The sequence below is a fragment of the Phocoena phocoena genome, chromosome 4 (genome assembly GCF_963924675.1).
Source record: "Phocoena phocoena chromosome 4, mPhoPho1.1, whole genome shotgun sequence".
Lineage (NCBI taxonomy): Eukaryota > Metazoa > Chordata > Mammalia > Artiodactyla > Phocoenidae > Phocoena > Phocoena phocoena.
This window is the reverse complement of record NC_089222.1, coordinates 96,970,034-96,996,747: the sequence shown is the minus strand read 5'-3', so window position 1 is coordinate 96,996,747 and position 26,714 is coordinate 96,970,034.

Sequence of the window (26,714 nt, the reverse complement as noted above, 5' to 3'; positions counted from 1 at the left end):
AAAAACTACTCTACACATAGGCAGTGCTTCAGAGACAAATTTACTGTCTGTATTAAATGTACATTACTTTATTAGTAGAAATACTTATTTTTTTCAGGAACTACCATTGAATTTTTGATTTCAAGCTATTATGTTTTTTGATAAAGCTGTCAGAATCTCTGTGTGAAAAAGAAAGTGGAAAGGTAGAACCCTATATTATTAAGAGGGTGGTATTGGGTGAATCTATGTGGCTTCCAGGGCCCTGAAGGGGCCCATGCACCAGGGAGCTTTGCTCTCAGGGCAGGTTTGAAGCAGACTTCATGGCAGAGAGTCAGACCTAGAGAGCAGGAGAGAAGGACTGTGTGAAAGTTGAGTAGTTTGGTAGAAAACCAAAAACCACTTAACTAGAAAACTTTTCTCACTTGTTTTTCCTGACAGAAAAGGCAAATACTGAGAAACACTAATTTGAGACACTAGGCTAATGCTAGAAGGTTGGAGGAGACTGCCAGTTTCCTGTCTTTCTCCCTCTACATGTCCCTCCCCATGACTCTCCACAGATCAGCTGGAGAAATCCTTCTAAAAACACCTCAGTCAGGTCATGCTACCTCCTACAAAAAGATCCATGGATCAGGGCTTCACATAACATCCACAGATAAAAGCCAAAATCCTTCTGGATTCTGGCCAACTCTCAAAGTCATCTCATACTACTCTCCCCTCTGAGCTTTCAGCTTCATCCATCCTGGAAGTTTCCTGGTCGCTTCTGGAAAACTCCAATCCCATGCTCTTTTAAAAACCTTTACCCTTGCTTCTCCCCTCTGTCCTTAACACTATTTCTGCAGATATCCACATGGCTTGTCTCCCTGCTTACTTAGGTCTTTGGTCAAAGACCTTTTTCAGAAGCCTTATCTGACTACCTGATGCCCCCTTTTTAACACTCAGTCCTGCCTGACAGTGTCTTAGGAATATGCCTACTTACTGTCTACCCCACTGGAAAGTGAGTTCCTTGAGAGCAGGGACTTCGTTGTGAACACTGATGTAAGCCCCGTGCTTGGAATGGTGTCTGGTATGTATTACAGTTGGTTCATAGTGAATCTTTGTGGAATGGATGAATGAATGAATGAGCATATGAGAGCAATACAAAGTAATAGTTTTGGTGGAAGAAAGTCAGGCAAATGGGTTTATGAATGTTTCTTGAGAACATTTACTCATTATAGGAGATTTTCCTGATAGGAGCAATTGATTTATCTGAACTGAACTTTGTGGAAATAAAAGGAGGGAGGGAAGGAGAGAAGGGACAGTACAGAGGTGGGGAGACAAAAAGGTGGGGTAAAGGTTGGGATGAGTAGTGGTGTGGTTATATGTTCATTCTACGCAGGCAGCATATTCAATCAAGCCTGAAATAGTCAATATCTTCGGTAGAAATCCATGGAAAGATTGTATTGAATAATTTTAAGTGTTTCCCTGACCAATAATAAAGACATGAAACGGATTTTCAAGTAACTTGGTAAGTGGGTGGTGAAGGATTTATTGACATGCTCAATGTAGGCACTGAAAATTAATCAGAAGCCCTAGAGGAACATTAGAGAACTGATAAGATCACCTACTGAGGACACTGAATGCTGTAGGGGACTTTAGGCATTTTCAAGGGTAATGTGAATTACATGAGATTTTCACTTTATGGGCTGCGCCACCTAACCCTGGAGCAAGATGTGACTCCATTGTAAAGAGAGAAGGAAAGACCAGGATTTGATCTGGGTGTGCACTAAAATTCGTAAGGGTGAAAGAGGAAGATGTGTCACAATGGAAGTGGTTCTGTGTATCACTTATCTTTCTAGCTAAGTATTTAAGAAGGGCCTTGAATTTGACCAAACCAAACCATGAGGGGTTGTGAAATCCACATACTTCTTTCTAGTTCACTGTCACCTCTCCATCACACAGAGTAGCAAGGTTGGATATGGGCTATCAATTTCCCTGTTTGTCATATAGTAGGTGATTCATTAGGATTTTCCAGTGAGCACTACATTAATGAAACTTCTTGTCTTGGTGCATGTCAGTGCCATTGGAAACCATCGTGTGGCTTGCCTGAGATCTGCAGCCTTGGGGCTGGCCTCTGCGAGGGTTTTACAATTTCTGACTCACTTGTCTGTACATTCTTCACATACCCTTAGTGTGGTAGGGCTGAAATGGGCGTGCAGGTACACATGTGAGGTAGTGACAACAGGGGTGAAGCGGAGGAGTATGGAGGTTGAGATGATGCACGATCACGTGTAAGAATTGGTGTGCTCTGGGAGGCACAAGAATACTTTTTGAAAATCGGCTAAAAGTTGAGGTCAAGGTGAATTTGTTTCTGCATTAACTGACATATACTTTCGTCTCCCTCTCCTTTTGCGTTACATGGGTTTGTTTTGATGTGTAAGGGTGAGGCTACAATCTGAAGGACCTTCCTGGGTGGTTGGTTCACCCTGACCTGTGTTCTAAACCTGAGAAATCACTGAGGTCTTTTTGTTTTTGTTTTTTTTTCAAGAAGAGGGTGGGAAATAGACAAGCAGCTGTGACATCACCTACGGTTTAGGAAGCATCCTCACCAATACAGAACTGTGTTATTTACCTGGGTCTGTTCTTTCTACTCTTCACTGTAAGATGTCCTAGCTGGTTTTGTTTGTTTGTTTTCATTGACTGACTTTCCAAAGTGAAAAGATACAGCCTTTTGTTAACTTACAGAATTCTGAAGGGCACCCAATAAAGTGAAAATAATAATACAAGTTTAGGCTGTGAGGATAGTCTCTGTGGAAAAATTATGATCAGATCTCTAATTTTCTCCATTATCTAGGTCTGTAAGGAAAATAGTTTCCTCACTTTATTTCCTCTGTTCCAAATTCATTTTTAGTGATGTAGAGAGTTGCAGATTTTATCACTGTAACACAAAGATGAGCTATTTTGACAATCATCATCTAAATTAAAACGGGTGATAAAGAAGTTCAGGTCTAGAAACACACAGTGCAACTTAATGATGGAAAAGACCCAACCAGTTTTTAAAACACTGGGATTGAAATTTCATGGCTTCTGAGGATGACTCACTGCTTAGCTGTGTCATGAGTTTCATTTTGAAATGAAATACACTGTGTGGTTTCATTTGCGGCTTCACGTTGATGCAAACAGGAAATGAGCCCATATTGAGAAGTTAGCTTGAAATACATATAATTAATGACAAAAAAAGTGTCAAGCTGTTGTTTGGCCATCCTCCCCACCTCTGTTCTGGCATTACCAGTCTGATCTACAATTGTAGGATACCTGATGTCTCTCCTCTTGTCTGAGAACTCATAAAGGGCAGGAACTTGCTTAAGCAAATAGAAGGTGCTCCACGAATACCTGTTAAATGAACAAGTGAACATCAGCTCTAAGGGAGTGAAATCCTCAGCTCAAATCTTCCCGGGTAATTGCACATTCACACACTTGACTTAAGCAGAGTCTTATTTAGAGAAGCTGTTTTACAGGGTTATTTTCACAATAATATTCACATTCCCACACTTGGATATTCTCTTGAATCCAATGTGGGAGGAGGGGTTGTGAATGTAGGAAGTATAGTGGAAACAAAGCAGATGTGATGGAAAACCCAATGATTAATTGTTTTAAAGTTGATTTTAATTTGTTTCAATTTATTTCCATATATTTTGAAGAGGTACAATATTCTAGGCTCTCTTCCAAGGATACTAGACTCTCGTGGTGAGGAGGGAGGCAGAAAGGAGACGTCTTAGATAACCAAAGAAATTAGAGAAGAAGAAAAAACTGTATCTATAGAAATATGCAACTGAATTGTGAGGTGGTACAATTTAATCTTCAGATGCACGAGCTTTTAAGTCAGACCAGGACTGACGCTAGTTCTACTATTATTATCTCTGAGAACTTGGGAAAATGGCTTAATACTTATTTATATGCAAAATGGGAATAATAATAATACACTATAAGGTTATTACAAGGATTAAATGATACATTCATGTACATCATGAACCAACATGGAGTACCAGATCAGTGAATGTGAGCTCTTAGTGATTAAACATGAGAATGGAAAGGGCTAGGAAGATAGCTCTAGTAACTGAGTTTATTTGAAAGTTTCTGTTGCTAATCCATGTAAAATACAATGTTTTGCTAATAGATGGCATTTGTTACAGGTAGACTGATCAAAATCACCATATAATTGATAGCCTTTGAAAATAAACATTGAGATCAGTACTTATTTTCCCAAAATTTACTGAAGTAAATATCCTGAACATTCTCCTCAAAAGAACACAGAAGAGAGGACAGAGTTGCTTCATTTCTGACAACCGAAAAGGCTCTCTTCATTGTCCAAATCGTAACCATGCAGTCCAAGGGAGATATATGTACTTTTTAGAGAATAACAGTTTAGATTCTGGAAAAATGGAATAAATGCTATAGAGAGTAGCTGAAGAAATTGTTGAAGTCTGGTAACTTTTCAAAACTGAATTTCCATTTTCTGACCTATGTAAACATTTCTCTTTCTTTTAAAACTTGTGGGAGAGAGCCTCTTTTCCTGTGCTTATTTAGCTATTTGTCTTATGTTTTATTGAGAATGAGGCCAGTCCATATGAACTCTCTCAATATCTCCTGGAGGGTAACCTCTGTTCCCTTTTTCTACATCAGAAGAAGGTAGCTTGTTCTTTTTCTTGCCAGGAACACTGCTCTGAGTGTGTTACTGCTCCCTTCTTCTTGCTTTTGCTCCATCCTTTAGGTACCATCTTTTTTCCCTCTTAATCTTTCTTCCTCTGCCCACAAATATGGTGAGGGCCCTTCCTATACTAAAATAATTGTCCTCTGACTCTGCTATTCGAGCAAGCTACCACTTATCTCTCTTCCTTTCACCACCAAATTTCTAAAAGAGTACAAATTCTGCTTTCACTTTGCACTCATGCATTCACTTCTTAACCCCTTGTAATATGGCTTCCACCTCTAGCTCTCTATGAAACCACCTTCTGGAAGGTCACCAGATATTTCATATGCAACAAATCTAATAAGCATTTCTCAGTCCTCTTTCTCCTTGTCCTCTCTGCAGGAATTTCCCTTCTTGGGATTTCCCCCTCCTATGTCCTCTGTGATACTGTGGTCTGCTGGGTTCTTTATTCTTTCTGAGAACTCTTCTTTCACCTCCTTCACTAGGTGCTCTTTCTTCCTCCTTCTGCTCCCTAATGAAGATATTCTTTTCTCCACATTCTTTGCCTCAGTTAACTTCTCACCCTCTCACATTGCTTTACACATGAATCCCTTCAATCTCTTTTCCCTTCATCTCAAGATCTCTCTCCTTATGATTCCCAAAACCTAGCAATTTCCAACTGTTGTTAGGATATTCTTACTTAGACAATCAGCCAGGATTTCAAACTCAGCATATTTAAAACTAAAGTTATTAACTTATACTCACTAAACTCCAAACTCAGATTTTTATTTTGTTTTTATTAATGATACCATTATTAATGAGTCATCTTTTTTTTGACAGCTTTATTGGAGTATAATTACTTTACAATGGTGTGTTAGTTTCTGCTTTATAACAAAGTGAATCAGTTATACATATACGTATGTTCCCATATCTCGTCCCTCTTGCATCTCCCTCCCTCCCACCCTCCCTATCCCACCCCACTAGGTGGTCACAAAGCACTGAGTTGATCTCCCTGTGCTATGTGGCTGCTTCGCACTAGCTATCTATCTTACGTTTGGTAGTGTATATATGTCCATATCACTCTCACTTTGTCACAGCTTACCCTTCTCCCTTCCCATATCCTCAAGTCCATTCTCTAGTAGGTCTGTGTAACACATATATATGGAATCTAAGACAGAAAAAATAAGAAAAAAAAAAAAAAAGGTCATGAAGAACCTAGGGGTAAGATGGGAATGAGTCATCTTTCAAAACTCCTTCCTCCCTCCCTCGTTCTTTCTTCCTCCCTCCCTTTCTCCCTCCCTCTCTCCCTCTCTCTCTTCCTTCCTTCCTTCCTTCTCATTTCTCATGCTCCATGCCTAATAAATTCTTGTGTACTGAAGATTCTATAGGCTTTGTGTTACACAGGGTGGGAAGAGCATCTATTTTGGACTCAGATAAGTCTGGGTTCACATCGTGGTTTTGCTACTTACTACCCTTTTGGCCTTGAGCAAATTACTTAAGCTCATGGAATCTTGGTATCCTTATCTATAAAATGACAAAAATAAGATCCCCTACATGGCCAATTGAGAGGATTGGAAAAGAGCTGCACATTTTCTACTTACTTATTAATAAATAGTAATCTCATTCTTTCCCATTGCCCTGGTTCTATCTCTCATTCCCATTTTTCTTTTCCATTAAATGGAATAATACTTGTCAAGGTACTTCATGCAGTTCTTGACATGCAGGTGTTCATCATATGTTGTTTTTTCTCTTTCTTCCTTCTGTTGTCTCCTCAGTTCAGACCTATATTTCTTCTTGTCTAGACAATTGGTGGGGCTCCTACATGACTCTGGCTCCTGCTTGGACATTTGGATTCACCCCTGCTCCCCAACAACACTGCTGGTTGGTTGACCTTCCCTAGGCTTCCTCAGATGAGGCCACTCCTCTGTTCAGAAACTTTTGCTGCTTCATTATTACCCAGAAAATGAAATAGGAAAACATATGGTCCAAGTTATTTTCACAGACTTATATGTCACAATTTTTACACATGGGCTGCATGTCTCTAACTTTTCTGTTCTGCTGCCTTTCCTCCTGGGCCTGGAATGATATCTAACCAGACTCTGTCCACCACATCTGTTTCTACCATGATGCTTTCCCTGATCACCAAAACTCTTGGAAATTCTCTCTCCCCTGATCCCAAAAAGACTTTGCTCTTCTCATCTTCAACTTATTTCCCATTTTAGTGGTTATTTATTTATTAATTTACATTTTCCTACTCCCTCCTCCCTGAGACCGTAGCTCTTTGAGACTGTGTCTAGTTACTGTGTCTATTTTTTGCAGTAGCTAGTCTAGTGGGCACTCAATACACTTTGGCTTAATGAAAATAATGAAACTTTGATATACAGACCCACTTGTGAAAGCAAAAGTATTTTAGACAACAGAACCAGAGTTTATGAGAGGAGAAAGAGAGAAGAGGAATAATAATAAGGAAGAGAAGAAGTAAAAAGAAAGTTCATTTGGGGAACAAAGTCGTTATTTTCTGATTGGGTCAGAAAAGTATGAAATGCAAAAAGTAACAAAACTAGGATTATGCTGACAGAGTGAAGGAGTTTTGAAAGCAGTCGCCATGCTATCCCATTCTAATTCTTGGCATAGTATAATGATTAATATCCCATGACAGAAGATATGCTGGCAAACTGCCCTGTATCTGAAAATAAAGGAAATACCCTGGAAAGAATGAGATGTGGTGAAGAGAGGAAATGACAATGTCCTGAAAAGATTAGCTCTTAGTCATCACAGGAGCACCCCAAATCTCGGTATGTGTCAAGCAGCCTGACGGGATCCTGGTATCCCTCTTGTCACTCTGTAAAGGCAGTCACTTTGACACAAACAGAGATAAAGCAGCCTAAGTACACAGAGGGGGTCTAGATTTTGGGAACATAAGTGATGAGTATACAAATGGTACTCAATAAAAGCCTGTTAATTGATGTACCACAGTTTTTGACAGAACTTCTCAGTCTTCCTAGGGTGACAGAACTTCTCTAGGGTCTGATGCAAGAGTAAAGTAAGGCCTCAGAAAATGCTGAGGTTTTCCAGATCACTCAGTAACACTGGGACAAGCAGGCTTGTCTTGGCTAAGATGTAATAGTCATGTCTTACTCTTCCAGAAGCCATTTGTTTTATAAGCTTAAATCAGAAGGGAGAACTTGATGGAATCCAAGAAGGTCTTTGAGAAGCCAAATTTAGGATGATTTTAAAAAGTTTTCTTAAGATGAGAAATAGTGGTTTTCCCTTACCAGGACTTTCTTCTAGTTAAGAGAGCTTACGTCTATGTGGTTGAAAAACTTACATTTCATCATGAATTTGTCAAATAAGAAGAGTATTTAAAACACATTTTTAAGCCTAATATAGAATGTTAATTGTCCCCTTGGATATATTTGGAAAATCAGGAGTCTCCGAGGAAGTGTGCTTTTGGTGAACTTTGCAGAAATTGCTTGAGCATTCAGGGTTTGCAGTGGCTCAGGCCATGATCGTCACCCCTCCATTCATGTGTCTTAGGTTTGAACATATGCCAGTAACTCAGGGAATTTACTTACTTATCATTTTACCATCAAATACACCATTATAAATATAGCAAGCGAAGACCAAGGAAATGGCCAAATTATTCATATTGGTGTTTTAATTCCAATGCAAGGTTAAAAAAAAGATTGACTTCATTTTCCCAAACCATTGTTTAGGCTTTTTGAGCCATAGGAATGAGTTATTTGACATGATGCTTTTTCACTTGCCTTCCTCTCTTTCACTCCAGTTTCTACTAGTATAAAGGCTTCACTTTCTCAGGGGGTTCTAAAACTGCCTTTGAGGGAAACTTCAAGCAATTTCTAGTTAGCTTTATTGATTGTGCTTTTTCATTGAATTCTGGTACTCTTCCTTAAAATTTGCATAATTGGTTCTTTTTATTTTATTTATTTATTTTTTTTGCGGTACGCGGGCCTCTCACTGTTGTGGCCTCTCCCGTTGCAGAGCACAGGCTCCGGATGCACAGGCTCAGCGGCCATGGCTCATGGGCCCAGCTGCATGTGGGATCTTCCCAGACCGGGGCACGAACCCGTGTCTCCTGCATCGGCAGGCGGACTCTCAACCACTGCGCCACCAGGGAAGCCCGCATAATTGGTTCTTAAAGCATTCTGCTAGTGTCATGGTCTCAGACAATGATTATTCCAGGATTTCTTGAATAAAGGTCACCAAAACTTTATTAAATCTCCAAAACACTAAGGAAAACACTTTAAATTCACCTCTGAGAACAGCCTATGATTGCTTTCTGTTGATTTACTACTTGTTTGACAGGATATTACAGTCATGCTTTCCACTACCAGGTTCATGTGGGAAATCTTAGGAACCACTACATAGCTATCACATTTGTGGACAATTTCAGGTTTTTTGAATTTCCCTCATTATCTTCTGTATTTTCACTGGTTTCAAGTTTACTCATCAAACTTCCTGTTTTTAACCACTGATCCATGCTCCCAGTTGAAAATGTATTTTGAAACTATTCGCTTGAAAAGTTAAGTGAAGTATAACTTTGCAACACAAAAAACCCTCAGAATTTGGGGTTATTTTGTGTTATGGGAGAATTCACTATATTTGGAGAAAGACCTTAACATAAATATGTATTTGTAAAAACGTATTTAAATCTCATAATTGTAGTGGTAATTTAACTGGTCTGTTGGAATTATTTTGTGTGTGTGTGTGTGTGCGTGTGTGTGTGTGTGTGTGTGTAGAAGTTAGAAAAGCCTCACTGATTCTAAACAGGACAGACTCATTAAAAAATACATCAACTGTAAAGACTGTGGACTTGCCCAGAGATTAGGTAACCAGATAGACTACCACTGTTCTTCTCCCTAGGTAGTGAAACTGCCATAAAAGTGATCTCATCTTAGACATGTTTTCAGCTTTCCTTACAGGAGGAGCCATGTTTGTGCTACACGATGCTGGCCACTTTGATTGGAGCAGAGGTGGTAACTTGACTAGCTTGGACCAATCAAATACTCTTTTCTATAATAAGGTATTTGGGACTAAAACTTTCTAGTTTAGTTTGGTCCTATTTTGCTGTAGGTGGAATTCTAAGATGACTCCAATCTCCCTCTAGGTGGATGTAGTGCTAACCTGCACCTACTTTGGAAGAGAGGTACTGGCTGGTAGTACCCAGCGATACCCTCTGAGTTATGCAGAGTGATCGGCCCCTTCACAAAAGGAGCATAGACCACTACGTATTTTTGAGTTCTTGTATTCACTTTTTATGCTTTTCTGACTCTTCTTTCAGGCCTTTAGTTGTCATTCCTTTTTACAATTTTGGAGCCCATAAAAGAAGAGAAAAATAGTTTTGTTGTTACCCAATTCTGCCCCTTCTGAGTCCATACATTTTATACTGAACTTCTTAGCTGAAGATGTACCACAAAGACATCTGATCATTGAGAACATACTGATCTCCCAACATATCTTGGCCTTTTAGCCTTTGTAGCCTTTTAGCTACAAGCCTTAAAGACCTTGTAGCCTTTTTCCTTCTAGCTCAGCTGTGATGCTGTTGGACTCTTCCAAAAGGAACTTTGGCAAAAACTAAGGGTGGAGTAGGGTGGGAGCAGAGGTGTGGGATGGTGGAAGAATGTAGAAATCAATGAATTTGCATAGTTCAGAGTTCTGATCTGTCCCTTATGTACAGCCAAGATCCAGTGTGGCTAGGTTAACTTTGGAGTAGATAGTCCATGATCCCTGGATTAGTTTTAAACCTCTGTATTGTGTACATATATTTGAATGAGTGCAAAATTAAAAAAGAGGACACTAAAAGCACAAGCTACAGAAGGAAAAAAAAACAGGTAAATGGGACTTCATCAAAATTAAAAACTTTTGTGCTTCAAATGAGACAAATGGATAAAGAAGATGTGGTACATATACACAATGGAGTATTACTCAGCCATAAAAAGGAACGAAATTGGGTCATTTGTAGAGACGTGGATGGACCTAGAGACTGTCATACAGAGTGAAGTAAGTCAGAAAGAGAAAAACAAATATCGTATATTAACACATGTATGTGGAATCTAGAAAAATGGTACAGATGAACCGGTTTGCAGGGCAGAAATAGAGACACAGATGTTGAAAACAGACGTATGGACACCAAGAGGGGAAAGTGGGGGTGGTGGTGGTGGTGGTGGGATGAATTGGGAGATTGGGATTGACAATATATATACTAATATGTATAAAATAGATAACCAATAAGAACCTGCTGTATAAAAAATAAAAAATATTTCAAAAGGACACCATCAAGAAAGTAAAAAGACAACCAATGAAATGGGAGAATGTACTTGCAAATCATATCTCTGATAAGGAATTTGTATTCAGTGTATAAAAAGTACTTCTAGGAGCTTCCCTGGTGGCGCAGTGGTTGAGAGTCCGCCTGCCAATGCAGGGGACACGGGTTTGTGCCCCGGTCCGGGAGGATCCCACATGCTGCGGAGCAGCTGGGCCCGTGAGCCATGGCCATTGAGCCTGCATGCCCGGAGCCTGTGCTCCGCAACGGGAGAGGCCACAACAGTGAGAGGCCTGCGTACCGCAAAAAAAAAAAAAAAAAAAAGAACTTCTACAACTAAAAATAAAAGACAAATAATCCAATTATAAATGAGGAAAGGAATTGTATAGACATTTCTCCAAATGACATACAAATTGTCAATAAACACATGAAAAGATGTGACAATATCATTAGGGAAATGCAAATCAAAACCACAATGAGATAACACCTCTTATCTACTAGGATGGCTAAAATAGAATAAAAAACAGCAACCAGACAATAACAAGTGTATCTGCACATGTGTATATGTGTGTGTGTGCATGCATGTGTGTATTTTTTGTGGGACTGCTGTTTCTTTATAATACTCTGCATTAACTGGGCCACGTGGAACATTAGTTATATTTGGGTTTTGCTGCCATAGCACTTTACAGTTTACTATGATCTTCACCATATATTATCTACCTCATTTAATCCTTGTAACTATATAAGGTCGGCAGAGTAGTTCATTATTTCCTCTTTTTTGAAGATAAAGAAGTTCAGGCTCAGAGATGTGAATCCTATAAATTGTTAAACTATGTCTTAAATTCAGGTTCTCTTTACAGGATACCATGCTACTTCTCAAATAATACTGCCTTACATTTCATTGCGATGTTTAGGTAACTTTAAAATAGTGCATTCATCTATATTACTTCATTTTAAACTTCACAACCAACCAATGAGGTGAGCAGGCCAGATAACATATAAATAAATTATATTTATTTTATGGTTGGAGAACATGACACTCAGAATGATCAGAAGTTGTATTTCAAGCACTGCCACTCTTTTACCTGGGACAAATTATTTAACGTTTCTGACTCTAAGTTTTGTTACGTGTCAGTTGAAGGCTCAGATTATATGATCTCAAAGGTCCTTTCGAAGTCTACTATTCTATGATTCTGTCATTTAGAATGTCCCTCCATTAGCAGTTTAATTAAACTACTCATAGACTCCCTAGAATTTTAATAATTTCATCTAATTGGATAACAAAATCCTATCACATCCCAGTTACCTTTTACAGTAAATACTGTGACTAGCATTTTTTTAAACAAAAAGTTTCTGCTGTACCAGCACTTTGCAACCTGGCTGTGGAAAAAAATACCCTTAATATCTACCTCAGCAGGAAGAGTGCATCAGAAGAGAGTCTTCTTTTATTTCCTATTTACTTGCTGCACTATATATCATTTGTTTTCATTTATTTGCAATGATAATACAATGATAATGTATTTTTAAAAGATTTGTTAAAAACTTCTCATATTTTCATATTTTCTTGGCACCTGAAAATGAAGTAGTGAGTTAGGTATTTTCAAAAAGCTTCTAGCTCAAGAATTCTGTGACATTTACTTCATGATAACAGAAAGGTAAATTTCAGCTCTTTTCAGGATATTGGTTTAGGAGAATTGGCGGGTGTGAATGTTGACTAACAGTTTTAAAGTTACCTGCATAATCTTTTGATAACAATCAATTAAGTTTCATATTCTGTCAAAATTTCCTCTACAACCCAAGAACCGGTGATCTTATGGAGCAGTTATAGCACTTAAAAAAAATCTCCATCCCCTCTGTTTTTTGTTTTTTTTTTCTCTCTGTCCTGTTCAAACAGGCTATAAATACATAGATAGTGCTTTCTGTTCGTTGACCATATGGGAAATTATCATCCTTCCATTTTCCCCCAGAGTGAAAGAAGTTCACTGAAAGAAGACTCTAGTGATGGGCTGAGTTAAACACAGGAAGACAAAATGCACAGGAAAATCTTGAGAAATGGGAGAGTCAGCTTCAGGGCAGCTTAATTTAAGTCACTTTCCTTTTGATGTTTCTATAAAGGCCACTGAGATATGAGTAGTGGTTCTCCCACCAAACGATAGTTCAGAGATAAAGCCCACCGGGAGAGCTATGAGTACGGGGCTTTCTTTGAAAAGTATGACAGACTAGTTAAATGTATTTTACTAAATTTCCAACCCAGTCTTGTAGAGTCAAGAAATTAACTCTAATTCTTGCATAAGCAATGGCTGTTTCTGAGATGTGTTCACAGACCAGCTGCACTTCATTCAATAAGAGTTAAAACCTAGTTCATCAAATCATATTATGAAATATTTATTCTAATTAGTCAGACCTCATTTATTTCATGAAATGTATACATTTCTCTTTCCTAATAATTAGAAACAAAATTCAAAACCCTATAATAAAAAGTAAAATATGTGATACATAGTTTTTAAAAGATCTTTTAGATGAATTGTGAGCTAAAAAGTATGAAACTATGATACAAGAATATGTTGCCCTAGGACAACAGGGGCTGACCAATGTTTCACAGTATCATGGGGTTTTGGGATATTTCATAACCTTTCAGAAGATGGTTTTCTTGGATCTCTTCCATAGAACATACTTCACTGAAGGTTGAACATATTTCTTCAAATTTACAATATCTTCAAATATACTATTTGGTATTTACTGATTCCTTAATCAGTATGATTATGAAGCATTGTGCTAAGCTATATTCCACATATAATTCTATGTAATAGCACCATGATCTTTTTGCCCCCATCTTTATTAAGGTATAATTGACAAATAGAAATTGTGTATATTTAAGGTGTATGACAATGTATGTTTTTTTTTTTTTTGACAATGTATGTTTTGATATAGGTATACATTGTGAAATAATTGCCACCATCAAGTAAATTAACATATCCATCACTCAAATAGTTATCCCTTCCTTCCTTTTTTTTTTTTTTTTTTTGCGGTATGCGGGCCTCTCACTGTTGGGGCCTCTCCCATTGTGGAGCACAGGCTCCGGACGCGCAGGCTTAGCGGCCATGGCTCACGGGCCCAGCCGCTCCCTGGCATGTGGGATCTTCCCAGACCGGGGCACGAACCCGTGTCCCCTGCATCGGCAGACGCACTCTCAAGCACTGCGCCACCAGGGATGCCCCTTCCTTCTTTTTTATAGTGAGAATACTTAAGATCTACTCTCTTGGCGAATTTCAAATATACAATATAGTATTGGTAACTATGTTCACATTGGTATACATTAGATCTTTAGAACTTGTTCGTTTTGCATAACTGAAACTTTGTACCGTTTGACCAATATCTCCCCATTTTCCCCTCTCCTGAGACCTGGCAACCACCATTCTACTCTCTACTTCTATGAATGTGACTATCTTAGATTCCACACATATGTGAGATCATGCAATATTTGTCTTTCTGTTTCTGGCTTATATCACTTAGCATAATGTTCTCCAGGTTCATGCATGTTGTTGTAAATGTCAGGATTTCCTTCCCCTGTAAGGCTGAATAATATTCCGTTGTGTATAATACAAATACCACTTTTGCTTTATGCATTCACCCATCAATGGACATTTAGGTTATTTCCATATCATAGCTATTGTGAATAATGCTGCAATGAACATGAGAGAGCATACATTTCTTTGAGATACTGATTTCCTTTCCATTGGATATATACTCAGAAGTGGGATTGCTGGATCATAAGGTAATTCTATTTTTAATTTTTTGAGGAACATCCATACTGTTTTTGAAAATGGCTGTACCAATTTACATTCCCATCAGTAGTGTATAAACATTCCCATTCTCTACATTCTTGCCAACATTTGTTATTTCTTGTCTTTCAATTAATAGCCATTCTAACAGGTATGAAAACTCTCACTTGTTTTCATTGTAAATAAATGAAAACATTGTGATTTTGATTTGCATTTCTCTGATGATTAGAGATACAGAGCACTTTTTCATGTTCCTCTTGGCTATTTATATGTCTTCTTTCAAGAAATGTCTTCTCAGGTCCTTTGCCCATTAAATTTTTTTTTTTTTTTTTTGCTATTGAGTTGTATGAATTCCTTATATATTTGGATATTAACCCCTTATCAGATATGTGGTTTGTAAATATTTTCTCCCATTGCATATGTTGCATTTTCATTTTGTTGATGTTTCCTCTGCTGTATGGAAGCTTTTCAGTTTGATGCAATCACACATGTCTTTTTTTGCTTTTGTTGCCTATGATTTTTGTGTTATATCCAAAATAGCATTGCCCAGACACAATGTTAAGAAGCTTTCCCCCCATGTTTTCTTCTAACAGTTTTATGGTTTCAGGTCTTATGCTTAAGTCTTTAATCCATTTTAAGTTTGCTTTTGTATATGGCATGAGATATGAGTCCAATTTCATTGTTCTGCATGTGGATATTCAGTTTTCCAAACACTATTTACTGAAGAGACTATCATTTCCCCATTGTATATTCTTGACAGCCTTGTTGAAGATCTATTGACTATACAGAAGTGGATTTACTTCTGGGCTGTCTATTCTGTTGCACTGGTTTATATATCTGTTTTTATGTCAGTGCCATACTGTTTTTATTACTGTAGCTTTGTAATATATTTGGATATCAGGAAGTATGGTGTCTCCAGCTTTGTTCTTTGGCTTTGGCTGTTTGAATTCTTTTGTGGTTCCATATGAATTTTAGAATTATTTTTATATTTCTGTAAAGAATGACACTGGTATTTTGATAGGGATTGCGTTAAATCTGTAGTGGGTAGTATGGACACTTAACAATATTAATTATTCAGATCCGTGTGCATGGAATATCTTTCCATTTATCTGTGTCTTTTAAAATTTCCTTCATCAATGTTTTATATTTTTGAGTGTACAAATCTTTCACTTCTTTAGTTAAGTCTAATCCTAAGTGTTTTGTTATTTTTGTTGCTATTGTGAAAGAAATTGTTTTCTCAATTTTCTATTTGGATTGTTCATTGTTTGTGTATGGAAATGTGACTGGATTTTGTATGTTGATTTTTTATCCTACAACTTTACTGAATTTATTATTTCTATCTGTTTTATGTTGAGCAATTCGTTTTCTACATATTTGATTATGTCATCTGTAAGTAGGGATACTTATACTTCTTCCTTTCTGATTAGGATGCCTTTTCTTTTCTTGTCTAATTGCTCTGGCTAGGACTTCCAGTAATATGTTGAGAAGAAGAGGTGAGAATGGGCAACCTTGCCTTGTACCAGATCTTGATAGGAAAAACTTGCAACATTTCCCTATTGATTGTGATGTTAGTGTGGCTTTTCATGTGCAGCCTCTATTGTGTTGAGGTAAGTTCCTTTTATAACTATATTGTTGAGAGTTTTAAACATGGAAGTGTTTAACTTTGTTAAATGCTTTTCTTAAGAAATGATCATATACTTTTTTTCTTTCATTTTGTTAATTTGGTGTTATTCATTCATCAATGGACAACTGAGTTGCAAATATCGAACCATCCTTGCTTCCCAGTTTTAAATCCCACTTAGTCATGGTTTGTGACCCTTTTAATGTGCTGTTTAATTCAGTTTGCTAGTATTTTATTGTGGATTTTTGCGTATATGTTCATCAGGGGAGTTGGCTCATAGTTTTCTTGTGGTATCGTTGTTTGGTTTTGGTATAAGCATGATGATGGTCTCATAAAATGAATTTGGAAGTCTTTTTATAGTTTTTGGAAGAGTTTAAAAACATTTGGTATTAATTCTTCTTTGAATGTTTGGTAGAACTCACCTATGAAACCATCTGATCCTGGGCTTTTCTTTGTTGGAAGATTTCTGATTACTGATTCAATCTCCTTACTTGTTATTGATCTGTTCAGGCTTTCTATTTCTTCTTCTTTCTTTTTTTTTTTTTTATAAATTTATTTATTTATTTTTGGCTGCATTGGGTCTTCATTGCTGTGCACGGGCTTTCTCCAGTTGCAGCAAGCGGGGGCTACTCTTCATTGTGGTGTGCAGACTTCTCATTGTGGTGGCTTCTCTTGTTGCACAGCATGGGTTCTAGGCATGTGGGTTTCAGTAGTTGTGGCATGTGGGCTCAATAGTTGTGGCCTGTGGATTCTAGAGTGCAGGCTCAGTAGTTGTAGTGCACGGGCTTAGTTGATCCGTGGCATGTGGGATCTTCCTGGACCAGGGCTCAAACCCATGTTCCCTGCATTGGCAGGCAGATTCTTAACCACTGTGCCATCAGGGAAGTCCTCTATTTCTTCTTGATTCAGCTTTGGTAAGTTGTATATTTCTAGGAACTTATATGTTTCTTTTAGGTTATCATCTTCACTGGTGTATAATTGTTCATAATAGTTCCTTTATCCTTTTTTTTTTTTTTGCTGTACGCGGGCCTCTCACTGCTGTGGCCTCTCCCGTTGCCGAGCACAGGCTCCAGACGCGCAGGCTCCAGACGCGCAGGCTCAGCGACCATGGCTCACGGGCCCAGCCGCTCCACAGCATGTGGGATCTTCCCGGACCGGGGCACGAACCCATGTCCCCTGCATCGGCAGGCGGACTCTCAACCACTGCGCCACCAGGGAAGCCCTCCTTTATCCTTTTTATTTCTGAGGTGTCTGTTGTAATATCTCCTCTTTCATTTCTGATTTTATTTAGTTGAGTATTTTCTCTTTTTTATTAATATAGGTAAGGGTTTGTTTATCTTTTCAAAATATCAACTTTTAGTTCTGTTGATTTTTTTCTATCAGTTTTCTATTATCTATCTGATTTAATTCTGCTATAATCTTTATTATTTCCTTCCCTCTTATTACTGCTTTTGCTGTATCCCAAAAGCTTTGATATGTTTTCATTTTCATTCTCTCAAGATATATCTAAAATTCTCTTTTGATTTGTTCTTTGAACCAATTGTCATTCTAGTGTATTGTTTATTTTCCATATATTTGTAAAATTTTCCATTGTCTAGATGTTATTGATTTATAGTTTCATTCCCTTATTGTCAGAAAAGGTACTTGGAATGATTTTGATCTTAAATTTGTTAACACTTGCTTTTGTGACCTAATGTGATCTATCCTGAATAATGTTCTGTGTTTGAAAAGAATGTGTATTCTTCTCCTGTTGGGTTGGAAAGTTCTTTATATATGTCTGTTAAGTTCATTCGGTCTACAGTGTTCAAGTTAGTTATTTCTTTATTGATCTTCTGTCTGTGTGTTCTATCAATTATTTTATGTGGATTATTTAGGTCTTATACTATTATTGTATTGCTGTCAATTTCTCCTTTTAGATTTGTTAATATTCGCTTTATGTATTTAGCTGCTCTGATGTTGGGTGCTTATGTATTTATAATTGTTATATCCTCCTGTTGAATTGACACTTTTATCATTATATAATGACCTTCTTTGTCTCTAGAGACAGTTTTTGACTTAAAGTTTATTTTCTCCTGCTTTCCTTTTATTATTATTTGTATAAAATATCTTTCTTCATCTCTTCACTTTCAGATATGCATGTCTTTAAGTCTAAAGTGAATCTCTTGTAGACAGAATATCACTAGACCTTGTTTTTAATCCATTCAGGCACTTCATGCCTTTTGATTGGGAAGTTTTACTCATTTAAATTTAAAGTAATTACTGATGGGTAATGACTTACTATTTCCATTTTATTAATTGTTATGTCTGTTTTGCAGTTGTTTTTGCTTTCTCTTCTCCACTTGGTGTCTTCCTTTGTATTTGATGATTTTTGTGGTGATTATTTGATTCTTTTCTCTTTATCTTTTGTTTACCTACTATAGGGTTTTTTCTTCATGGTTAGCTTGAGGCTTACATAAAATATCTTATAGTTATAACCATCTCTTATACATTGATAACTTAAATTTAATCACAAACAAAACTCCATACTTTTACTCCTTTCTCCCACACATTTTGTGTTCTTATAGTCAAAGTTTGCTTTTTTTATATTGTGTATCCATTAATAACTTTTATCTTTTTACTGTTACATTAGGGTTAAAAGTAATTTAGACACCACCACAACAGTGCTAAATCATTCTGCATTAGTCATATCTTTACTTTTGTCAGTGAGATTTATGCTTTCATGTTGCTGTTTGGTGTTTTCATTTCAATTTGAAGAGCACAAATATTTCTTTTATTTTTCTAAAAAAAAATATATATATTACATCGTTATTGGAGTATAATTGCTTTACAATGATGTGTTAGTTTCTGCTTTATAACAAAGTGAATCAGTTATACACATACATATGTTCCCATATCTCTTCCCTCTTGAGTCTCCCTCCCTCCCACCCTCCGTATCCCACCACTCCAGGTGGTCACAAAGCACTGAGCTGATTTCCCTGTGCTATGCGGCTGGTTCCCACTAGCTATCTACCTTACGTTTGGTAGTGTATATATGTCCATGCCTCTCTCTCGCTTTGTCACATCTTACCCTTCCCCCTCCCCATATCCTCAAGTCCATTCTCTAGTAGGACTGTGTCTTTATTCCTGTCTTACCCCCAGGTTCTTCATGACATTTTTTCCCCCTAAATTCCATATATATGTGTTAGCATATGGTATTTGTCTTTCTCTTTCTGACTTACTTCACTCTGTATGACAGACTCTAGGTCTACCCACCTCATTACAAACAGCTCGATTTCATTTCTTTTTATGTCTGAGTAATATTCCATTGTATATATGTGCCACATCTTCTTTATCCATTCATCCGATGATGGACACTTAGGTTGTTTCCATCTCTGGGCTATTGTAAATAGAGCTGCAATGCACATTTTGGCACATGACTCTTTTTGAATTATGGTTTTCTCAGGGTATATGCCCAGTAGTGGGATTGCTGCGCCATATGGTAGTTCTATTTGTAGTTTTTTAAGGAACCTCCATATTGTTCTCCATAGTGGCTGTATTAATTTACATTCCCACCAACAGTGCAAGAGTGTTCCCTTTTCTCCACACCCTCTCCAGCATTTATTGTTTCTAGATTTTTTGATGATGGCCATTCTGACTGGTTTGAGATGATATCTCACTGTAGTTTTGATTTGCATTTCTCTAATAATTAATGACGTTGAGCAGTCATTCATGTGTCTGTTGGCAGTCTGTATATCTTTGGAGAAATGTCTGCTTAGGTCTTCCACCCATTTTTGGATTGGGTTGTTTGTTTTTTTGTTATTGAGCTGCATGAGCTGCTTATAAATTTTGGAGATTAATCCTTTGTCAGTTGCTTCATTTGCAAATATATTCTCCCATTCTGAGGGTTGTCTTTTGGTCTTGTTTATGGTTTCCTTTGCTGTGCAAAAGCTTTGAAGTTGCATTAGGTCCCATTTGTTTATTTTTGTTTTTATTTCCGTTTCTCTAGGAGGTGGGTCAAAAAGGATCATGCTGTGATTTATGTCATAAAGTGTTCTGCCTATGTTTCCCTCTAAGAGTTTGATAGTTTCTGGCCTTACATTTAGGTCTTTAATCCATTTTGAGCTTATTTTTGTCTATGGTGTTAGGAAGTGATCTAATCTCATACTTTTACATGTAGCTATTCAGTTTTCCCAGCACCACTTATTGAAGAGGCTATGCTTTCTCCACTGTACATCCCTGCCTCCTTTATCAAAGATAAGGTGACCATATGTGCGTGGCTTTATCTCTGGGGTTTCTTTCCTGTTGCATTGATCTATCTTATTTTGTGGCAGTACCATACTGTCTTGATTACTGTAGCTTTGTAGTATAGTCAAAAGGCAGGGAACCTGATTCCTCCAGCTCCACTTTTCGTTCTCAAGATTGCTTTGGCTATTCAGGGTCTTTTGTGTTTCCATACAAATTGTGAAATTTTTTGTTCTAGTTCTGTGAAAAATGCCCTTGGTAGTTTGATAGGGATTTCATTGAATTTGTAGATTGCTTTGGGTAGTAGAGTCATTTTCACAATGTTGCATCTTCCAATCCAAGAACATGGTATATCTCTCCATCTATTTGAATCATCTTTAATTTCCTTCATCAGTGTCTTATAATTTTCTGCATACAGGTCTTTTGTCTCCTTAGGTAGGTTTATTCCTAGATATTTTATTCTTTTTGTTGCAATGGTAAATGGGAGTGTTTTCATTTCACTTTTAGATTTTTCATCATTAGTGTATAGGGATGCCAGAGATTTCTGTGCATTAATTTTGTACCCTGCTACTTTACCAAATTCATTGATTAGCTCTAGTAGTTTTCTGGTAGCATCTTTAGGATTCTCTATGTAGAGTATCATGTCATCTGCGAAGAGAGACAGCTTTACTTCTTTTCCGATTTGGATTCCTTTTACGTTGTTTTCTTCTCTGATTGCTGTGGCTAAAACTTCCAAAACTATGTTGAATAAGAGTGGTGAGAGTGGGCAATCTTGTCTTGTTCCTGATCTTAGTGGAAATGGTTTCAGTTTTTCACCATTGAGGACGATGTTGGCTGTGGGTTTGTCATGTATGGCCTTTATTATGTTAAGGAAAGTTCCCTCTATGCCTGCTTTCTGGAGGGCTTTTTATGATAAATGGGTGTTGAATTTTGTCAAAAGCTTTCTCTGCGTCTATTGAGATAATCATATGGTTTTTCTCCTTCAATTTGTTAATAAGGTGTATCACATTGATTGATTTGTGTATATGAAAGAATCCTTGCTTTCTGGAATAAACCCCACTTGATCATGGTGTATGATCCGTTTAATGTGTTGTTGGGTTCTGTTTACTAGTATTTTGTTGAGGATTTTTGCATCTATGTTCATCAGTGATATTGGCCTGTAGTTTTCTTTCTTTGTGACATCCTTGTCTGGTTTTGGTATCAGGGTGTTGGTGTCCTTGTAGAATGAGTTTGGGATTGTTCCTCCCTCTGCTATATTTTCGAAGAGTTTGAGAAGGATAGGTGTTAGCTCTTGTCTAAATGTTTGATAGAATTCGCCTGTGAAGCCATCTGGTCCTGGGCTTTTGTTTGTTGGAAGATTTTTAATCACAGTTTCAATTTCATTGCTTGTGATTGGTCTGTTCATATTTTCTATTTTTTCCTGATTCAGTCTTGGCAGGTTGTGCATTTCTAAGAATTTGTCCATTTCTTCCAGGTTGTCCATTTTATTGGCATAGAGTTGCTTGTAGTAATCTGTCATGATCCTTTGTATTTCTGCAGTGTCAGTTGTTACTTCTCCTTTTTCATTTCTAATTCTATTGATTTGAGTCTTCTCCCTTTTTTCTTGATGCGTCTGGCTAATGGTTTATGAATTTTGTTTATCTTCTCAAAAAACCAGCTTTTAGTTTTATTGATCTTTGCTATTGTTTCCTTCATTTCTTTTTCATTTATTTCTGATCTGATTTTTATGATTTCTTTCCTTCTGCTAACTTTGGGGTTTCTTTGTTCTTCTTTCTCAAATTGCTTTAGGTGCAAGGTTAGGTTGTTTATTCGAGATGTTTCCTGTTTCTTAAGGTAGGATTTTATTGCTATAAACTTCCCTCTTAGAACTGGTTTTGCTGCCTCCCATAGGTTTTGGGTCATCGTGTCTCCATTGTCATATGTTTCTAGGTATTTTTTTATTTCCTCTTTGACTTTTTCAGTAATCTCTTGGTTATTTAGTAGCATATTGTGTAGCCTCCATGTGTTTGTACATTTTACAGATCTTTTCCTGTAACTGATATCTAGTCTCATAATGTTGTGGTTGGAAAAGATACTTCATACAATTGCAATTTTCTTCAATTTACCAAGGCTTGATTTGTGACCCAAGATATGATCTATCCTGGGGAATGTTCCATGAGCACTTGAGAAAAATATGTATTCTGTTGTTGGATGGAATATCCTTTAAATATCAGTTAAGTCCATCTTTTTTAATGTATCATTTAAAGCTCGTGTTTCCTTATTTATTTTCATTTTGGATGATCTGTCCATTGGTGAAAGTGGGGTGTTAAAGTCCCCTATTATGAATGTGTTACTGTCAATTTCCCCTTTTATGGCTGTTAGTATTTGCCTTATGTATTGAGGTGCTCCTATGTTGGGTGCATAAATATTTACAATTGTTATATCTTCTTCTTGGATCTATCCCTTGATCATTATGTAGTGTCCTTCTTTGTCTCTTCTAGTAGTCTTTATTTTAAAGTGTTTTGTCTGATATGAGAATTGCTACTCCAGCTTTCTTTTGGTTTCCATTTGCATGAAATATCTTTTTCCATCCCCTTACTTACAGTCTGTATGTGTCTCTAAGTCTGAAGTGGGTCTCTTGTACACAGCAAATATATGGGTCTTGTTTTTGTATCCATTCAGCCCATCTGTGTCTTTTGGTGTGAGCATTTAGTCCATTTATGTTTAAGGCAACTATTGATATGCATGTTCCTATTCCAATTTTTAAAATTGTTTTTGGTTCGTTAATGTAGGTCTTTTCCTTCTCTTTTGTCTCTTGCCTAGAGAAGTTCCTTTAGCAGTTGTTGTAAAGCTGGTTTTGTGGTGCTGGATTCTCTCAGCTTTTGCTTGTCTGTAAAGGTTTTAATTTCTCCATCAAATCTGAATGAGATCCTTGCTGGGTAGAGTAATCTTGGTTGCAGGTTTTTCTCCTACATCACTTTAAATATGTCTTGCCAGTCCCTTCTGGCTTGCAGAGTTTCTGCTGAAAGATCAGCGGTTAACCTTATGGGGATTCCTTTTTGTGTTATTTGTTGTCTTTCCCTTGCTGCTTTTAATATGTTTTCTTTGTATTTAATTTTTGACAGTTTGTTTAATATGTGTCTTGGCGTGTTTCTCCTTGGATTTATCCTGTATGGGACTTTCTGTGCTTCCTGCACTTGATTAACTATTTCCTTTCCCATATTAGGGAAGTTATCAACTATAATCTCTTCAAATATTTTCTCAGTCCCTTTCTTTTTCTCTTCTTCTTCTGGGACTCCTATAATTCGAATGTTGGTGCATTTAATGTTGTCCCAGAGGTCTCTGAGACTGTCCTCAGTTCTTTTCATTCTTTTTTCTTTATTCTGCTCTGCAGTAGTTTTTTCCACTATTTTATCTTCCAGGTCACTTACCCATTCTTCTGCCTCAGGTATTCTGCTATTGATCCCATCTAGAGTATTTTTAATTTCATTTATTGTGTTTGTCATCATTGTTTGTTTTGGCTTTAGTTCTTCTAGGTCCTTGTTCAGTGTTTCTTGCATTTTGTCTATTTTATTTCCAAGATTTTGGATTATCTTTACTATCATTATTCTAAATTCTTTTTCAGGTAGACTGCCTATTTCCTCTTCATTTGTTAGGTCTGGTGGGTTTTTATCTTGCTCCTTCATCTGTGGTGTGTTTTTCTGTCTTCTCATTTTGCTTTTATTTTTGTGTTTGGGGTCTCCTTTTTGCAGGTTGCAGGTTCGTAGTTCCCGTTGATTTTGGTTTCTGTCCCCAGGGGCTAAAGTTGGTTCAGTGGGTTGTGTAGGCTTCCTGGTGGAGGGTACTAGTGCCTGTTTTCTGGTGGATGAGGCTGGATCTTGTCTTTCTGGTGGACAGGTCCACGTCTGGTGGTGTGTTTTGGGGTGTCTGTGGCCTTATTATGATTTTAGGCAGCCTGTCTGCTAATGGGTGCGGTTGTGTTCCTGTCTTGCTAGTTGTTTGGCATAGGATGTACAGCAGTGTAGCTTGCTGGTCGTTGAGTGAAGCTGGGTGCTGGTGTTGAGATGTAGATCTCTGGGAGATTTTTGGTGTTTGATATTATGTGGAGCCGGGAGGTCTCTTGTGGACCAGTGTCCTGAAGTTGGCTCTCCCAGAGGTACTCAGAGGTACAGCACTGACTACTGGCTGAAGCACCAAGATGCCTTCATCCACACGGCTCAGAATAAAAGGGAGAAAAAGTAGAAAGAAAGAATTAGTAGAAGTAGAAAGATATAAAGAAAGAAAGAAAGGAGTGAGCGAGGGAGGGAGGGAGGGGTGAATGAAGGAAGGAAGGAGAGAAGGAAGGAAAAAAAGAAAGAAAGAAGATTAAGTAAAATAAAATAAAGTAAGATAAAATATAATAAAATTATTAAAATAAAAAAATTATTAAGAGAAAAAAAGAAACAAAAATTAAAACAAACAAAGAAAAAAAAACAGGTGGATAGAACCCTAGGACAAATGGTGGAAACAAAGGTATACAGACAAACTCTCACACAGAAGCATACACACACACACACACTCACAAAAAGAGGAAAAGGGGAATAAATCATAAATCTTGCTCTCAAAGTCCACCTCCTCAATTTGGGATGATTCGTTGTCTAAAGGAGGGAAGGAAGGAAAGAAAGAAAGAAGATAAAGTAAAATAAAATGAAGTTATTAAAATAAAAAATAAATATTAAGCAAAAAAAAAAAAACCAAACAAAACGGACGGGTAGAACCCTAGGAGAAATGGTGGAAGCAAAGCTATACAGACAAAATCTCACACAGAAGCATACACATACACACTCGGAAAAAGAGGAAATGGGGAAAAAATCATAAATCTTGATCTCAAAGTCCACCTCCTTAATTTGGGATGATTCATTGTCTATTCATGTATTCCACAGATGCAGGGTACATGAAGTTGATTGTGGAGCTTTAATTCGCTGCTTCTGAGGCTGCTGGGATAGATTTCCCTTTCTCTTCTTTGTTCTCACAGCTCCCAGGGGCTCAGCTTTGGATTTGGCCCCATCTCTGTGTGTAGGTTGCCAGTGGGCATCTGTTCTTCGCTCAGACGGGATGGGGTTAAAGGAGCCGCTGACTCGGGGGCTCTGGCTCACTCAGGCGATGGGGAGGGAGGGGCACAGAGTGTGGGACCAGCCTGCACCGGCAGAGCCAGGCGTGACATTGCACCAGCCTGAGGCACGCCGTGCGTTCTCCCGGGGGAGTTGTCCCTGGATCCTGGGACCCTGGCAGTGGCGGGCTGCACAGGCTCCCCGGAAGTGGGGTGTGGATAGTGACCTGTGCTCACACACAGGCTTCTTGGTGGCGGAAGCAGCAGCCTTAGCGTCTCATGCCCGTCTCTGGGGTCCGCGCTTTTTGCTGCGGCTCGTGCCCGTCTCTGGAGCTCCTTTAAGCCGGGCTCTTAATCCCCTCTCCTCACCAGTAAACCAAGAGGGAAAAAAAAAGTCTCTTGCCTCTTTGGCAGGTCCAGACTTTTCCCCGGACTCCCTCCCGGGTAGCCGGGGCGCACTAACTCCCTGCAGGGTGTGTTCCCACCACCAACCCCAGTCCTCTCCCGGCACTCTGACCGAAGCCCGAGCCTCAACTCCCAGCCCTGCCGGCCCCGGCGGAGGAGCAGACAAGCCTCTCGGACTTGTGAGTGCTGGTCGGCCCTGATCCCCTGTGCGGGAATATCTCCGCTTTGCCCACCACACCCCTGCTGCTGTGCTCTCCTCCGCGGCTCCGAAGCTTTCCCGCTCCTCCACCCACAGACTCTGCCCGTGAACGGGCTTCCTAGTGTGTGGAAACCTTTCCTCCTTCACAGCTCCCTCCCACTGGTGCAGGTCCCGTCCCTATTCTTTTGTCTCTGTTTTTTATTTTTTCGTTTGCCCTACCCAGGTACATGGGGGTTTTCTTGCCTTTTGGGAGGTCTGAGGTCTTCAGCCAGCATTCAGTAGGTGTTCTGTAGGAGTTGTTCCACGTGTAGATGTATTTCTGGTGTATCTTTTGGGAGGAAGGTGATCTCCGTGTCCTACTCTTCAGCCATCTTCCCAGAAGCTCCTCAAACATTTCCTGTAAGACAGGTCTAGTGGTGATGAATACACAGTTTTGTTTGTCTGAGAAAGACTTTATATTCCCTTCAGTTTTTCAGCTTTACTGAGGTAT